At 43.6% G+C, this 18,834-nt stretch overlaps 1 pseudogene; it reads right to left on the reverse strand.

Annotated features, from left to right (window-relative positions):
- Positions 1-1,088: 1,088 nt before the first annotated feature.
- Positions 1,089-18,834, reverse strand: part of LOC147737625 (uncharacterized) — a 267,144-nt pseudogene continuing 249,398 nt past the window's right edge.

Raw genomic sequence — 18,834 nt, forward strand, 5'->3', positions numbered from 1 at the left:
CAGGTAATATCACAGCGCGACGCAATCCGCTTTATATCTCGGCAAACACGCAGGGTCCAACACAGAGTGGCTCAATCAGGGCTATTTTGGCAGCAATCATGTAACACAAGCAGATATTTGCACGATAAGCCCCCGGTGCGAGACAATGGACCCCACTCCACATGGAATTCAGAAGGGTTAATCGCACAGTTCCTGATTATACCAGCCATGGGGTCAGGTCTCCCACCTATTCAGCGGGGCTCCTCGGTTAGAGGATTTTGATTGGCAGAGTTGGTCTGTCTGTGGTTCCCGAGCTTGCTCAGTTATCAATTACTGTTCCAGGCATTGCCCCGCCTCGGCAGCACATAGGTGAAGTTTTAGGAGCCAAACTGCATGTGTATGCATTATGGTGCAGCGTCAATATCTCCATGTAGAGCCATATATAAATCGCAAACTTTCACTGCAAGAGTGCCGTCACGCAGCGCTGCAGGTGATCTGCCTTTGGCCCACCACATATAGAAATGGAGTGTGCAGGGGGTCGTATTTATTTGGCGCTTCAGTATTTTATCTCCAGTCTCCAATCACACAAATAAGGCCACCGGAGCTTCAGATGTATTTTGCCATTCCCAGTGGCAGCGCGCGCCTAGCGTGGGCCTTACAGAAAATGGCGGCTCGCCCACCCTGCAGGCTCAGGAACGCCGTCCGGGGATATCTAAGTTTATACGCGCTGCAGGCACGTGAGTCACCGCAACACTCACCGCGGGCAGTATTTGTACCTCCGGCGGCCCCGATTGCTCTCCCCGCTCACCGCTGCGGCTCACGATGCAGTCTATTGCCGTCGATGTCTTCCTATCGGTAGGCCGCAGCAGCGCCGGGCCACAGTTTAGCCTCTCCCCCACACCGAGTTCCATTGCAGCCAGGCAGCTTCACCCTCAGCTCGTGGCAAATCCTCCGGGGCTTAGAACTCGAATACGCCTCACTGGAATCTTCCAATTATTTACACAGTGGTGCCGCTTAACTGCCGGTCCCGTCCGATATCGTTTCTAGGACCAAGTGCACAAACTAGACAGGATTATAGAAGGATTGATTATACAGCCGGCGGAGCTCACTCACATAGCGGCCATTTCGCTGCCCGGTTGGCCACTCCCCGTGTTAAATGCAGCACTTAAGTCCAATAGGATCAGGGCAGAGGTTCCTCCAGAATCCAGTGAAAGTTGAAGATGTTCCGTGACCGCCAAAAGAGCAGATTCCGTACTGTGGCATGGATGGAAACCGTTCTGAGAGGGGTCCAGCAAGTTTTTAGTGTCAATGTAGCTGGAGAGGATGGAATTAATGTGGGCTTCGGTAATCTTGGCTGTCAAAGGAAGGAGGGACATAGGACAGAAGTTTGCTTGCTTGGACTCGTCCAATGTAGGTTTCATAAGAAGAGGGATTACTTTAGCGTGTTTCCAGGCAACGGGGGCCACAGCAGAGGATATGTACAGATTTATGAGATCACAAAACACAGGCGACAACTGCGGTAGGAAAATATTAAATTGATCGTGTTTGAGAGGATTTGCCCAGAGATCCGGATTTAAGCTTGTTACAGATAAACCGCATGGCTTCTTGGGAAAGCACAGGTAATGTGGAAAGTGATGGGCCGGTGACGGCCAAGGGGATAGGCCGGCCTATTGGGGACACCGTATGAGGAAATGTTTTGTAGATATCATCCACCTTTTTGATAAAAAAGGCAGCAAGGATCTCACATTGCTCGTTGGAAGTGAGAGGGGATGAAATGGGATGCCCAGAATGTTTAGGATCCATAAGTAAGGAGAATATACATTTAGTGAGATTGCTGCTGTTCTTAATTATGTCTGAAGAAAAGTCCGCCCTCACCTTCAGAACAGACTTGTGGTATTGTTTAATAGCTGCTCGATATTGTAGTTTCAGAGAAGTGTCATACCGTCTTCTCCAAGCCCTTTCCAGGGCTTTGCACTCTCTCCTAGCCTGAGCCAGTTTGTCATTAAACCAAGGGCCAGATTGTGTTCTGCGGCTGTGGGACATCTTAGCAGGGATCAGAGTGTCAAGAGTATGCGAGATCCGATCTGACAAGATACTGTTAGCCCTATCCGGGTTGTTAGGGAGGTTAGGCCCATGAGAGAGGAGTATGTTGCGGAAGCGATTAGCATCCAACTTATGCCAGGGGAGTTTTAGAATGGATTTCTGAGGAGCTTCTTCAAAAGGTCCTATTCCCTGTGGTGTCAATGTCACCAGATAGTGATCGGACCAGGTCATGGGGAGGGAGGGTAGCTGTGAGAGCCAGTAGATTTGAAAAAAAGGATCTAACAAACGGCCAGCAGAATGAGTACTTTTAGCGACATATTGTAAGATGGAAGGCAGCAAGGTTTGCTAAAAGATTCCTAATCTCCCTATCTTGACTATCTTCCAAGTGCAGATTGAAGTCCCCAACAATATTAAAGTTGGTTGACCTAGTAACCAGCAGCGACGAAGTAGTGACCAGGGCTTCCATAAAACTTTATGAGGGCCCTGGGGGGGGAGGGGGCGATAAAACAACTGCCCCATAAGGGTAAAATTATTAATAACACAGATTTTGAACAGAGCGCATTCAGAGTCTGCAATGCTTTCTTTGGTCATGGTACAGGTAAAGCCAGTTTTTCAGACAAGACAAGTTCTTGTCTGAGAGGTTCTCTCATCATTATCGGTATGTACCTACTTTGTGTACAACAGGTTTTGCACCTTCCTTCAACTTAACTTTATGCTGAAACTCTCTCAAACACCCCAGCTTATCAGTGAATACCTCCGAGAATTCATCCAACAATTCACTGCCACAAACTGATCGTTCAACCAACATTACGGAACTTCCGATGTGGGATCTAGTTTTATACCTAAATCTTTTTGATGCTACCAACATAGAAGGTTTGATCCATGTTTTACTATATACACCTTCCCTACAGTGCTTCTGTCCTTGAATGTTAGTCTCATGATAGCGACGCCTTCCAAGGGTATGGAGTCCTTTTTGTACCCAACCGGAATTACATCTGGTTCTTGGAAGGAGGACAAATCATCTCGAACATTAGCATGGTAAGTTTTACTGTTAATGAAAGTAAAAGGTGAGCAAGAATCTGCATAAACTTCAATCTTTTGTCCATCTAACCCAATCTCACACTTTGGCAGATCAACCATATGTACTTCGTTGTTTCCATTTAGTGTTACTTGGAGCACATATCTACCTCTGTCCTCCTCTGTGGTTTCAATAACATTTACAGTTCTTCTTGACATATCTTTACATACACACGCTCAGTGTCCTATGCGGTTACATTTCCTGCACATGGCTGTTCTGGCTAAACAATTAACATTATTTGCTAAATGCCCAGTACTGCCACACCTAAAACACCTGAGTCTATGTGCAGAGCTGTATCTTTCCTTATTAATCTTCTCACACACATCACTCTTCTTTTGGCTCTTAGTAGCACAAACATTTCCCAATTCTCTTGAGATGTCATTTGCTCCTTGTTCGGTTGATCCATTCATCTCTTTAATGCATTCAGCTGTGTGTTCAACACTCTTTGAAATATCAACTGCACTTGTAAGGTTGGATTACCAACTAACAATTTTTCTTGAATCTTTTTGTTATTAATAGAACATACCAATTGATCACGAATGAGTGAATCAGTTAATTCATTAAATTAGCACGTATTAGCCAAACCTCTCAGTATGGCTGTATAGTTACCTACTTTTTTTCATTCTTTCCCTGGCTCCTACCAAAAAATGTATGTCTTTCTAAGACCTTCATTTTATAAGCAAACTGTAATTCTGACTTCCTAATAGTAGAAGAATAGAATAGTAGAATATTCTCCTGAATCTGGACGAATGTCAAAAACCTTCCTATCTTCCCCAACTAAATTGTGTAATATTATATGTTGTGTCCTTATTGCACAGAATCCAAATGCACCAATGGCAATCAAATAAGTTTCAAACTGTTTTATTCAATGTCTCCATGCTACAATTGGTTCTCCTGCATCTGAAAGACAAGGTGAAGGTTGATTCATGCTAGCTGCTGCCATGTTAACGTTCTAATTTCCTATATAAATGATATACATAGTGAATTATTATAAATCTGTGACACTGCAAAGATATTGATGTAATCATTTCAGCCTACACAAACTAAATAAAAATAACAAATTCCTAAAAAGAATGAACAACCTGTGGAAATTAAAGTTAGATAATAATAAAGCGGATCTCAATAACTTCCAGCCTATCTCCAACATCCCCACCCTAGCGAAACTCATAGAAAAATGTGTACAATCCCAACTCTGTGCGCATATAGAGAATTTCCAACTCATTGACCAACATCAATCAGGCTTTCGGAAGGCATCATGGATGACTTGTTAAAAAAATGTGTGACCAAAACAAATCCTGCCTCTAGATCCTCCTTGACCTTTCTTCCGCATTCGACACGGTTAATCATGTCAACCCCCTCGCCACTCTGAAAAATAGGATGGGTTTTACAATGGTTCTCGTCTTTCCTCCACCACAGATCTCAAAGGGTCAACGCAAACCAATCTCTCTCCCAGCCCTCTCCAGTTCTCATGGGGGTCCCCCAAGGATCCACCTTATCTCCGATCCTCTTCAACCTGTTTCTGGAACCTTTAGCTAGCTCTTTAAACTCTTCAAACACTTTCTTCCATATGTATGCGGACCATACGCAACTCTATTTGAAAATCTCTTCCCCCGAAAACATCATCTCTCTCAACTCGGCCCTAAGGTCTACTCAAAACTGGTTAACTGAGACCCATCTTCTGCTCAACACCTCCTAAACAGAATTCCTGGCCATCTTCCATCCGAACCACACCCCCAAGCTTGACCTCTGGTTGAATCACCTCACTGCCATCAGCAGCACCCCTCTCATCATGGACTCAGCCAAATTGCCCAGAGTCACGCAGGTGGTGCAATGGCTTGTCCTGCCTAGGTTGGAATACGTCAGCGCGACCCTCTGTGGCCTTACCAAATACTCCCTAGCTCCACTAAGAGCATCACTGAATACAGCGGCTAGATTGGTTACAGGCACTAAGCAAAGCGAGTACATATCCCCAGTCCTAAAATCTCTCAAATGGCGGCCTTATGAAGCACAAATTCAGTTAAAGATTGTCGTTCTGGCGCAGAAAGCCCTCCACTTCAATACTCCCAATGTACCTGGTGCAAAAAACTGGAGCTCTCTTGTTGTGTAAGAACCTCAAGAAGCGCCAAGACTTTCCTCTTGAAACCACTCATCTTTAGGAAAAAGAGAACTTGTCACAGAGCCTTTTCCGGCGCTGCCTCAAAGATATGGAACTCTCTTCCACCGTAAGTATGCCAAATCTCTTTAACGACGGCATTCAAATTGGAAGCCAAAAAAATCTTTATGAATAAATTCTTACCCTATTTGGGCCAGGCGCACCTGCTCGAAGACAATCGCTCTTACTTCCATTAGACAATCATTTGTTATGTTTCTTTTTTGTGCAACTGTCCCTGAATATACGATCATTCCTGGTTTATTTTTACTCCTACTTGTTGTCGATTTTGCATTTATGTCCTTCCTCCCATCCTATTGTAAAGTGCCCCGATATCTCTGTATCTTGTTCGCGCTATGTAAAACTTTATAAATAAAATAAATAAAAATAAATAAACAGAGTATCAGTAGTTGAGATATAACATAGCGTTGATCAGAAAATAAATATCATGTAATGTTTGCAGGTCTAGTAACTTAAAAAATCTACTCCACCAAACTGTTATGCACTTGACCTCTGTGAGCAAATATGACAAGTATTAAAGGCATTTTTATTGTTCATTCACTTTGTGAGCACTAAAAATGGCTTTAAATCTTGCTACTTCATCACATTTGCACTGCTTTCAGAGACAAAGGTCAAAAGTCAGTTTGTCTTCCTACTCGCATAGCTCGCCCCAATTAAATCTGGCTCGCAAATGCGAGTGGCTGAGTGGATTTTTCAAGCCCTGTAGAGGCCCCCCAGACGCACACTGCACTCAACGAGGACTATAGAGGCCTCCCCCCAGTCGCACACCACGCTGCTGGGGAGCTTGTAAAATAGGCTGGGTTTAATAGAAAGTGTTTCACGCTCATCCAGCAGTCTCTCACATGTGCAGTAGAGGGGAGTGTAAAAGAGGTCAGGTTTATTAGAGAGGACCTCACGCTCGCCCAGCAGTCTCCTACAGGAGCTGCAGGGGTGTGTGTAAGATGTTGGGTTTATTAGAGAGTGCCTCACGCTCACCCGGCAGTCTCATACAGGAGCTGCAGGGGTGCGTGTAAGGGGTTGGGTTTATTAGAGAGGGCCTCATGCTCACCCGGCAGTCTCCCACAGGGACTGCTGGGGGTTGTAGAAAAGGTTGTGCTTGACTGAGAGAGTCTAGTGTTCTTCTACTGGTCTCAAACAGGTGCTGCTGGAAAGGGCATTGCATAGGGGGGGTTTGACAGCTCTTCTCTTTCATAAAAGGGCGCTGTTAGCGTACACATGTTTGGAGTCCGGTTTGCAGTTTTTGATTATGGAGAGCCACACAGAACGTGGTATTGCTCTCTCTCCTTTCCAATGCTCACGTGATTCCTCTGCCTTTATTCTTTACATCATGAATTTTTGATTTTGCAATGTATGCTGAACTCACCCAGCTAGTGCTCAATATGGATAAGGGAGGAGGCTGCCAGATCCAGTCACTTACCTTGATCACTGAGGACGAGTAACTATTGAAAACAGTTTTGAGACTGAAACCCTCCTGCTGTGAGTCCCTGTGCCCTCCACGTTAAGCGTTGACGAAACAACAGTGCTACGTCGGGCTCCTCACACCTCCCTGATGAAGAAGACCCATGACATACATTTCAAGCCCCCTCTGTCCATAAATAAGAAAATCACTGGAGTTTACAGAATGTGTGAGAATGATTCAATCAACTTTTATTTTACAATTAATGCATATTCCATTAAATCAATACATCAATATTATGGAACAGCGTTTCCCAAACTGGGTCACGACCCAATGGTGGGCCGTCAGCCAATTTATGGTGGGTCGCGAAAGAGTAATAAATAATCACGGTGCCTTTACATTTTATAATAATCTTGTCAGATTTGCTGTGCTTAAAACGCAGATGTCAAATGTTAGGATACGTCTTCTGACAAATCCTGCTCATTCTGTTTAACTGGGGATTGGTGTTTACTTTTCTTGCTCTGACTCCAAAGCGAGAGGAGTTTTTAAGGTGAACTATGTGTCAATCATGCTGGTGTACATGCAGTGTGAAAGGAAAGGCTGTAGGGTGTCATATTTTGTAAAAACACACAACAACATATAAATACTAGCACCTTTAACTGCTGATGTATTTCAGAATATATCCACAGTTTGGAAAGCAAAATGAAATCCATTATTTTACAATTCTAAAGTGTGATGGTGTAGGAACTGGTTTCGCCAAGTCCCCGGGGGTAGCATGGACCGAGCAGGCAGGCACCCGAAGCTTAGGTGTTAAGTGACCATACAACACTCATACACAACACACATACAGCATCTACTCGAGCTCGGCGGGGACGGGTAGGTCAAGTTACCTGGATACAGGCAGGATGAGCCTCATCTAAAGGCCCTCCCTGATATCTTTTCCCGCCGACCCTCATGTGGCTTGTAGTCCCCAACCTAATGGCATAGGATACTCCACAGAGGTAACACACATTACATACATGACATGAGCATGTTCCCTCTTTTTGACACTCCTTTCACTTGTTATATGGTCCTGAAGAATCGCGGGTAACTTGTCCCACAGCGAGAAACATGTCGACCACTTATGACCTCTAGTCTTTACCAGCGTCACTCAACCTAATTGTGTTGACACCTAGTAAGCTAGTTCCACGTTTTAATTGTAGCTAGGGGACCCCCAGAATAAAGCAAATTCCGGTACCCCCAGTTACATTTTAGCTCTCAGCTTATCACTTTACATCTTCTTGCCCACACACCCCCACTTCACCATAAGGCTGTTGGAAAAAAGATCTCCGCCAAAGAGCCCCTCTTGAGGTGAGCCCGTCGGGGATTGCCCCGCCTCCCCGACGAGGAGCAAACGCCGATGATGAAGCATGACATCCCTCGGGGTGTGTGAGGCAAATACATCCAACACAATGGATGCCCCAAGGTGCCACGTGTACACCTTTGGTCATGCCAGCTAAACCTCCCTCGATTCTACATAGGAACAGTACAGCATTCCCCCTCTTGCATTCCACCATACAACACACACATCTACTGAGACAATAAGTGCATTCAAAGACTGAGTCCACACCAGAATGCATTTTTCAAATAAATAAGTTTTATCTCGGTTCAAAATCAGGTCAGTCAAAAATCACAGCAGAATTAACTCATTGCTTTCCCTTAAAAACACATGCTTTCCATTTCTTGGCTATAAATACTTAAATAAATAAATATTAAAAATTAAATAACGGTAGGCCTGGTAACAGCCTTGCTCCTAGTCAGCACCTGCAAGGATTTCCCTTTTAAAACATTTAAATAACATTTCATTACTCAGCAACAGTCACTTCGTCGCTGCAGGAATCGGCATGTCAATAAATGTGCGGTAAACATTTCCTAGCTGCAAAGATAAGCCATTTATAAGCAAATGTAGTGCATCTCACAAGGCTGGAATAAAGCAGTTCAATAATTAGTAATAAGCCTTTCTTTTAGGTAAACTCCAACAGTTCATTAGATGGACAACAGGCACTAATAACCTTTCCTGCCGGCAAAATGAGCATTTCTTTTGGTCAGAATAGGCAGGACATTACTCTCAGGAGCTAAGCATGACAATTCCAATAACAATCAGGCCACTATAACAGAATAACCTTTCCCCTACTAAGGGGTTAACTTGAAATGAATGAATGAAATGAAAAGGGGATTTGTATAGCGCGGCTGCTGCCCGAGGGCATCCAAGCGCTGAGTAGAACGATAGTACTCTGAGGGGGGATGGGGTGCCTAGTTTCTAAAGAGGAAGGTTTTTAGTTCTTTGTGGAAAGAAGAGAGGATCTGGTTAGATCTTAGGGAGGGGGGGAGGGAGTTCCATAGTTTGGCAGCGTTGAGCTCGAAGGACCTGCCTCGTGCCCTGGATCTTTTGATTCGGGGAACTGCGGCAGGCAGGCATTTGATGAACAAAGTTGTTTACCGGGTCAGTAGGGGGTGATAAGGGAGTGGTTGATCTGGGGGCCAACTCTGTAAAAAGCTTTGTGGGAGATAAAGAGGGCCTTGAATTTTATTCTTTCCCTGACAGGGAGCCAGTGGAGAGATCGAATCCCTGCCTTGTCCCTAGGGAAAGTCGCAAAAGCCCCCTGGAGGGCTCCTCAAATGACACAGGGCTCTTGCCCAATCCACAGTACTTATCAGGGCCAACGGGGCCCAACTGCAGTCTCCAGCGGGGAGGACAGTCTTGGAGCCTCCCTGGGGGTTTACCTTACTTCTTCGGCCCCTTCTCGGGCTCTTGCGGAGATCCAGCACGCTGGGGTTGATACTCGGAGGCGTGCTCTCACTACTATGCTCTCCGGTGAAGTTGGGGACAGAGGGGGGCTCCGGTACTCTTCGCGAGCCCCCCAGGCAGGTGTCAGAGCTGGTCCCGGTCCTCCCTCAGTGCTTGCAGGGACCGGGAACCAATGGGAGGCCCAGGCGCCCAGCGACCGCCAATAGCAGAGTGGCTTGCGGGGCACAATCAGCACACGGTGGGGCGGAGTCACGTGATGCCAGATCCAGGATTCAGGCCTAGCGAGGCCTACTGCGGCCTGACAAGATTTCACGGTGGCCCTCTCCTGGCTCCGGGGGCCGCAGAGGGGATGCAGAAGGCGGCGTTGGCGTCTCGGGAAACGCGCCGGGCCGCGGCAATGTTGGTGAGGCTCAGAGGGCCCCTGGGCTGAAGCAGTAGTTCAGGGGCACACTTGGTGGAAAGTGCGAAAAGAGGTGAGGGGCACAGCTGAGAAGCGCCTGGTAGCTAAAGCACTTGGTCCTCGTAGCGCTTTGGGGGCAATTCACGATCGTGCCTCGGGCAGCTCTCTTTGGGACCACAGAGGGTCTCCACGCAGTAGCACTTCTCAGGGAGGCACAACGCTTGCCAGTCAACAGTTCACAGCGCTTCTCAGGGGGACCGTAGGAAAGGACTCGATAGGGGAATCAGACAGAGTTGCAGGTCAGATAGCCCAGGACAGGCCACACGACAGTGGCAAAACAGCAGAGGGGACCCAGGTGAAGTCAGGGAGCGCAGGGGGTGACACAGCGCCAATACCTGGTTGATTCCCCACCAGTCCTGTGGGCAGTGAGAAGGTCTTCTTGGCGCTAGCTGTTTCCTACATACTTAAAGAGAGGGGGGGTTTGAGTTGAAGACTTGTCAAGTTTCCTCAGTAGATCACTTCAGGTGGTTCCTGGGTTCCCCTCCCGCCGGGCCAGATCAGTGGGCTAGTTCAGTGTTCCTTACACAGCTTGATGGGCAGCGCCTAAACCCTGTCACCCCCAGTGGTATAGGTTCCTGACTAGCCCCTACCGCCTAAGTCTCCTGCGTAGGGTCCCCCAGGTCAGTGATGCCCCAACTGACTGGAATGTTTTCCTCCCTTTCCCTTTATAGTGGCAGTTGGCAGTTAGTGACCACTCCCCTATTCTGGAAGGTTCCAGGAGCTTCCTCACTCTAGCTATGGGCAGGCTGGCATTGCTACAATGTTTAGGGGTTCCAGCCAGCTCCTGGCTACTAGAGTGTGCCTATAACGACCACGCTGCAGTATCAGGGGCCAGTGGCAGCCATGTTGGGGGAAGAGAGCACCTGCACCTTAGCATTGATAAGCAATGGGAAGGTGCCCAGAGACCTAAGGCCAACAAAACGTAGGTGGGAAAAATGAGGCAAAAATGGAAAAAATGGGGAAGACCACCCTAAGGCTGACAGGTCTAACAGATGGGAAGAAAGATTTTAAAAGAATCAAAACAAATCAAGACAGTTGTACTTTGTGATGCACAAAGGATATTCACTGAAACCCGACTTCCATACATTATCATGTGTGTGCCAGACACCTTTATCAGTAAAGCCGTCAGCAAATATAGTGGTCAGAAAATGTGGTGCCGGTAAATGATGCACGTTACTGTATGATGCTTTATTATTATATCAGCGACTCACGCCTGCCATGCACAGTTCGGTTTTCAATGATGCCATTTGAAATGCTGCAGTCATGACATTAATGATGTTACAGAACATGTCACGAGGGATGTCATATGTGGGGTAATTAGCTGTGCATAGGGAGGGTATGACTTATAGTTTCTATAGGGAATGTTTTATTGTTATTAGAGATAACAATAACTGTGGAATTTCAGTGTTTTTTCAGTTTAAAACATTGCATTGACACAGAACTTTTCACCTAACTATAACAACACTTTAACCTTAGTTTTTTTCTGTGAATTTCTACAGTTGTTTTTTAATGTAATGCAAGACATAATTACAACTTATAACTATAACACCACTTCATCCCTTACTTTTTACAGAGAATTTGTAGGCTTTTTTTAACATAAAGACATATATTTTATTTCCATATGGAAAGCCAACCCCGCCACACACATCCTTTGACTGTGCATGGCATGAGGTCAGCCGCAGGGCCTCGCCTGCTGCCAATCCCTGCCTCCAAACTAATGATTTTGTTAACGAGTCTCAACACCAAATATAACAATAACTATTGGCTTCATCAAGGGGTGAACATGAGAATATACAGAAAGAATATATATATGTATATCATGTCTATAAAAATCCCCAGCGCTTTTGTGAAATATATATTCATTAGAACATTGGAATGTTGGGAGCTCCATTGAAAATAATGGAGTGCTCCGGGCTTATAATGGCTGGTATAAGCCAGGAGCTCCATCATTCCAATGCTTCTTTGTTCACTGCTCTGGCTGTGAACAAATGCTTCAGGGTGCCTGAGGGGATTTCAATCCCCTCACACTCCCAAAAAGCTTTATTTTTTTGTTAGAACATTCTGTCCTCTAGTGATAGAATGTTCTAATAGCCTTATAGCCCTTCGTAGATGGGCTAAACCACTATTAAAGTCCCTCTTCCTTGTTAAAGGCCCTCGCCTTCGGCTCTGGAGAGGGCCTTTAATAGCCGGTATAGCCCTCTACGGCGGGCTATAAGGCTATAGTAATTCACACATTGAAATGTTTAATATTAGTGACAATTATAAAAATGTTTAATAAAGTTTTAATATGAAAAAATCATGTTTGCGAGTCTTTAGTTTAACGTAATATTTATTATCAAAGCAGTTTGTGGTCTGTAAAATGTTAAAAGATACACTCAAAGACATATTTTTTTAATAACACATACATGTCTCTAAGTCTTAACATTTTTTCAGCTCACAAAAGGGAATCAGAAAAAACACAAGAGAGCCGTGGGCTCCAGCTGAAGACCATAGAGCTCCAATTAGGAGTGTTTTTGAAAAATATGGTTAATTCTCCTGGGGTCATGGATTCAATGACCCCGGGGACTTTTTAATGTTTTAAAAAATTGTTGTTTGAAGGCTGCTGCACTCATCTCCTCCCACAACATTACTAAAATGTGTGGTGGTCCCCCCCTCTGCTTTCTAGGCGAACCACCAAGTTGTAAAAATATGCTTAAAAATCCCTTACAGGGCATTATGGGGCACTCTTTCAAGAAGCAGTAAATAATAAATGTGGGGCTCCTGCCTCTCATTTATTGTTTTGTTTTTTGTTCTTTTTATTTAGGTTGTTCTGTGCAGCTCCACTCCCCAAGCCTATACAGTCCACAGGGACCCCATACCCAGGGCCACACTAATTTATTTAGAGAAGGGGCAACGCATCTCTGCGGGACCCCAACACCAGGCAGTTTTCTATTAGGGAGGGGGGTTGTGCACCCCCTCCCCGAGCCTCTGAAGTTTCACTAAAACTAAAACTACCTCCACATTCATTGCAATGGTATCAGTGTATATTCGCTGATGTGTTTGCAGGTTTGATAAGTGACTAAAGCTCTTTACACATTCATTGCACTTGAATGGTTTTTCTCCTGTGTGTGTTTTTTGTTGTCTTTGTAGGTCTGATAATTGACTAAAGCTATTTAAGCATTCACTGCAACGGAATCCTGTGTGAGTTTGCTAGTGAATCCTTAATGCTCAAGAGACAGTTAAACTACTGTAATATCCAGTGCAATTATATGGTTGTTTGCCTGTGTGTCTTCGCTGATGAATCCTGAGCTTTGAGGAATCTCTAACTCTTCCCACATTCATTGCAAAGGTATGGTTTTTCCCCAGTGTGTGTTTGTTGGTGTTTTTGTAGCAGTCACTACAATTGTATATTTTTTCCCTAGTGTGTGTTCGCAGATGTGTTTGGAGGTTTGATAACTAAACTAAGCTCTTCACACATTCAGTGCCCCTGAACGTTTTTCCCTCAGTGTGTGTTCACTGATGATTCCTTAATGCTGAAGATTGTTTAAAACTATTGCCACATTCACTGCACTGGTATGTTTTATTTACCCTGTCTGTGTTCGCTGATAACTTTTCAGCTATACTTTTTGACTAAAGTTCTTCACACATCCACTGCAATTGAATGGCTTTTCCACAGTGTGCGTTCGCTGATGAATCTTTAATGCTGAAGAGTCACTAAAATCACTGACACATTCACTGCAATGGTATGGTTAGTCCCCATTATGTGTTTTCTGATGTCTTTGTAACTGTGATAACCAACTAAAGCATTTTGCACATTCTTTACACTGGTATGGTTTTTCCCCTGTGTGTATTCGCTGATGTTTTCGGAGGTCTGATATATGACTAAAGCATTTTGCACATTCTTTACACTGGTATGGTTTTTCCCCTGTGTGTGTTCGCTGATGTTTTCGGAGGTCTGATATATGACTAAAGCATTTTGCACATTCTTTACACTGGTATGGTTTTTCCCCTGTGTGTAGTCGCTGATGTTTTAGGAGATATGAAGACAAACTAAAGCTCTTCACACATTCACCGCACTTAAATGGCTTTTCCCCTGTGTGTGTTTGTTGGTGTCTTTGTAAGTTTCCTAACTGACTAAAGCTCTTCGCACATTCTGTGCATTTGAATGGTTTTTCCCCTGTGTGTGTTCGCCGATGAATTCTGAGAGTTGAGGAATCACTAAAACTCCTTCCACATTCATTGCAATCATATGGTTTTTCTCCAGTGTGTGTTTGTTGATGTCTTTGTAGGATTGATAATCGACTAAAGCTCTTCACACATTCACTGCAATTATATGGTTTTTCCCCTGTGTGTGTTCGCTGATGAATTCTAAGCTTTGAGGAATCACTAAAGCTCCTTCCACATTCATTGCAGTGGTATGGTTTTTCGCCAGAGTGGATTTGTTGGTGTTTTTGTAGTTCAGATAATTGAGAAAAGCTCTTCACACATTCACTACACTTGTATGGTTTTTCCCCTGTGTGTGTTCGAAGGTGTGTTTTAAGGAGTGTTAACAGACTAAAGCTCTTCACACATTCACTGCACTTGAAGGGTTTTTCCCCTGTGTGTGTTCGAAGGTGTGTTTTAAGGTGTGATAACACTCTAAAGCTCTTCACACATTCACTACACTTGTATGGTTTTTCCCCTGTGTGTGTTGGAAGGTGTGTTTTAAGGTGTGTTAACAGACTAAAGCTCTTCACACATTCACTACACTTGTATGGTTTTTCCCCTGTGTGTGTTCGCTGATGAATTTTTAGAGATACTTTCCGACTAAAGCTCTTCTCACATTCACTGCACTTAAATGGTTTTTCCCCTGTGTGTGTTCGCTGATGACTCCTTAATGTAGTGTCGAAACTAAAACTAGTCCCACATTCATTGCAATCATATGGTTTTTCCCCTGTGTGCGTTCGATGATGTTTCTGTAGGTGCTGTAATCGACTAAAGCTCTTCGCGCATTCACTGCACCTAAATGGTTTTTCTCCTGTGTGTGTTCGTTGATGCTCTTTCAGGTGTGCTGACTGACTAAAGCTCTTCCCACATTCACTGCACTTGAATGTTTTTACTCCTTCGTGTCTTCGTTGATGGCACTTTAATAGAGATGAGAAATTAGAGCTCTCACCAAATGTGCATGATTCTTCTTTCTTGGTTAGTGTCTGTGGGTCTTGTATATATTCATCTGCATCCCAAGTCTGTGCTTCCTGATGGGCCAACATGGCTAAACAAACACTTCTGTTATTCTAACATATCCTGTATGTGCGTGTTTTTTTGCACGTTTGGTTTCTGATTTAATAATAATGTGCAATAGCCATTAAATCCTTTCCACTCTCATAATATGTATAATGATTCTTTGTAGGTGATTGTGCCTTTAGATTGGAGTATGGTTATGCATGTTTGTGGGTAAAGATTCACCTTCCTTCTGGCCGGTGCAATCTGGGATGGTCCTTTGTACTGTAGATAGCAGAATCTGTCTTTTCTTTACCCTTCAGTTTTCAGACTCCACTCCGTTGTGCTTTCATTGGTTGCTGTGGTTTGGCCAGAAAGAGTTTACAAGACACCTAGAGCACTGAATGATGGTCTGTTGTTACTTTAGAAAACAAAGCACTGCTGTAACCACATCATACCGATCCCATGATGAAAGCTGGTACTGACACCTGTTTACACAGGAGGTGGCTTGTCTATGTTTTTCTAGAGATCATTTCTTAGTCTTGTGGCGTGGAGGTGCACAGCTCAGGTTCTTACGTCAACTGAACTCCCTTTGACGCCTTCTGCCAGGATCTGTCAGTTTATGCTCAGGTTCAGGTGTTGCAGACTGCGCTGATGTTTTCCTGAACACCGGAGATCATTGTTGGTGACAGGGTTTTGCAGATTTTGAGTTTTAGTTTAATTATTCATAACTATTTTATGAATTCGAGCCATTTTTTCTGCTGGATGAAAAGAGATATAGAATTACTAAATGGAAATAGTGTAATGGGAATTCACAATATTTAACTGGCTGTAGAAAAACATTTCTTCTTTACCATATTAAGGCAAGGTATATTTCATCATACATGGTTATTTAACTAAAAGATCTGTTGATCATATAAAATCTTATTAACTTCTGAAAAGGAGGCGATTTACCAGTGTTCACAGAGTAACTTAGAAAAGAAAGGGTGGTCGCAGAGCACCCACATCATAGAGGTACAGTTTAAAGTAGATACACAATTACAAGTTTTCATTAAACAAGAACAAATTGTGGAAATAGAGATGGATCAGGCTGGGCTGCTGTTATTTCAGTAACTCTTCAGGAAGTATATAACGAAGATAACTCTTCAGGAAGTATATAACAAAGGTAACTTTTCAGGAAGTATATAACAAAGGTAAATCTTAAGTATTTAACAATTGAAACTCCATTCACACACTTCTTCTCGTTCCTTTCCTGTTCACACTGTGCAGCTCAAATGCCAACTCCTGTCTTTACCTCGCTGTTTTTTAAGTCACCTTTAAAACTGTCAACAGCTCCCTTGGTTCAAACATTTCTGGTTTCTTCTCACCTGGAAAATCTGAACTTTATTGTGAGTTGAGGGGGGTTTCCTATCGCCATAACTTCTGTCAATCTCCTTAAATCTAGTGCAGTTTACAGGGCCTGGGTCTGGCCCTGAAAGCAGGGTTGTGGAATTCCTATAGCCCGACGCCCAGGACATATTGTTTGGGGTCAGGGGCAACAAGTTTTCATGTGCATTTTGTCCTTGGGACAAGTAGGCCCAACTCCTACAGCAGAAACCCTTTGGCTGCCAGTTTTCAGCACCACATTGTCTGCAGTTTAGGTAATATTTGTATAATTGTGTTAATGCTGTTCAAATTGTATTTATGGTTCATTAATGCAAAGACTGTGTTAGGGTGCGCGCTCTAAATAAATGTAGTTAGCTCAGACTGCACTACTGACAGTGGTTCTGGTATAAAAATGTATTCACACGTTTTCAAAGTTTAGCAATATGAGGCTATGTGTAATGCTCCCAGAATGATTTCTGATTAGATGCAAATATTTGTAGAAGCTTGAAAGCAAGATTATTTATTCTTTGCTTTCAAAATATAATATTCACAAAAAATTGAAATAGGAAAAATACATTTAGCTAAACTACTGTAGAATTTTAGGTACCATTTCTTTGCAGCATCGTTTATTAAAAAGTGTTTATGTATGCTGGCATTTATTCATAATGGAAAATCAGTATAGCCCGTTTCAATAAGCTTATGGGAATCAAAAATAAACAGCACTGGCAAAGCCAATAAGTCTTAAATTTGTGGTCAGCCTTTTCGTTTTGTCAACGTGTGTCTTGTTTAGGCATGCTTTTTGTAAAACCTTATTGGTGTGGGAGCTGCGGGCTTTCATCATTATAACAAACATTGGCAAACGCAAAACTAGTTTTTGGTCTCAAAAAGCACACATTGCAACTGTAGTAGCACTGAGCAAAATTACTTTGTGAGCCAATATGCTCCTTGTGAAAGAGCAGAATGCTGTCACTCACAGTGAAGCCAGCTAAAAGACAAAGAGAGAGAGACAGAATTTTACTAAACATAAAAGGTCATGGTTAACGCCAGACCTAATAAGGGGCCCAATTATTAGTGAACGTCTGAAAAGTGCACACATGGTATATGTCCTTGCATTAAGTGCAGATGTAAATCTTTTGTGAATTCACAAGAATTTACAGAAGTAGGCCAAGAAATAGAACTCCTAGAAAATATTTGTGAACTGCATTTTAGCATGAGCAAATATGCATGTGTAGATTCACACATGCCAAAATCTGTTGAATGTTTGCAAGTTCACTTTCCCTCCGACCACTTTTTTCACAGACCTAGAGCAAGTTTTATATCTGCCATTGTCAGGAGTAAATTTTGTTTCAGTATGGGAAAAGATTAGAGAAGAGTGGGGGAAAACCCTTAAAACATAAAAGGTAATAGGGTTGCATAGACTCAATAGGGCATTCTAACCCTGGAAAGATTGCTTACCACTACCATCAGACCCAGTAAGTAGATCTGCAGAAATGTAAAACAATAAGGGAATTGTTAGTATTCTAACCCTACTATGGTATGAGCCCTGGCATAATCATAAAGGCTATATCAGAGCTCTTATAGAATGCGATTGCTGCCATAATTTGTCGTTGCATTATATGGCAAAACAAGAGACAAGTGGATTTTGTTACAGGACAAGTAGATTTATGAAGCAACTTGCCCCATGGACAAGTAGATATTTTATTAAATTCCACACCCCTGTGAAAGACAACTTTAAAAAGCGAGGGCTCAATTCACAAAGGTACACTGAGACATAAGTCTAAGTGCCAATTGACCTGTGGGGAAAGAGCTTACCGGGGATACAGACTTATGGCAAGTATCTTGTAACATTCTGTTCTCTACGGTGCATGCTGCAAATTTAAGAAGGAACCACATTTTTTGTCTTCACAGTCTCTATTCGACACCCCTAAAACTATCTAAATAGGGGTAGGGAGTAAGGCTGAGGTGTCCAAAATGCAGCCAAGAAAAAGTAGATAACATACACATGTCCCTGGAATGTCCTGAGATTCAATGTTTTTGGGCGGAATTGAGTAATTGTATGTCGATGATACTCGTTGTTAGAATTGGGGGTCTCTAGTAAGCATGGGCGGAAAATCCGTTCCGCTCGCTGATTTTGCGGATTTTCGGTAAATTCGCGAAAATCCGCAAATTCGCACACAGCGGATTTTTTTGCTTGGCGATACAATATTGCGGCGTGCGGCGTTCACTTACCGTCATTCAGCGTTTGGCGAGTTGTTTTTCTCGAAATTTTGCGAGTGCTGCGCCATTTTGGATCTTGCTGCGGGATCCCGCGGGAGTTTGGCGACGCATCGCGAGAGTTTGCAATTGCGAACATGTAGATGCGGCTGGCAGCAAAAAT

The sequence above is a fragment of the Lissotriton vulgaris genome, chromosome 1_1 (genome assembly GCF_964263255.1).
Source record: "Lissotriton vulgaris chromosome 1_1, aLisVul1.2, whole genome shotgun sequence".
In the NCBI taxonomy this organism is placed as follows: Eukaryota; Metazoa; Chordata; class Amphibia; order Caudata; family Salamandridae; genus Lissotriton; species Lissotriton vulgaris.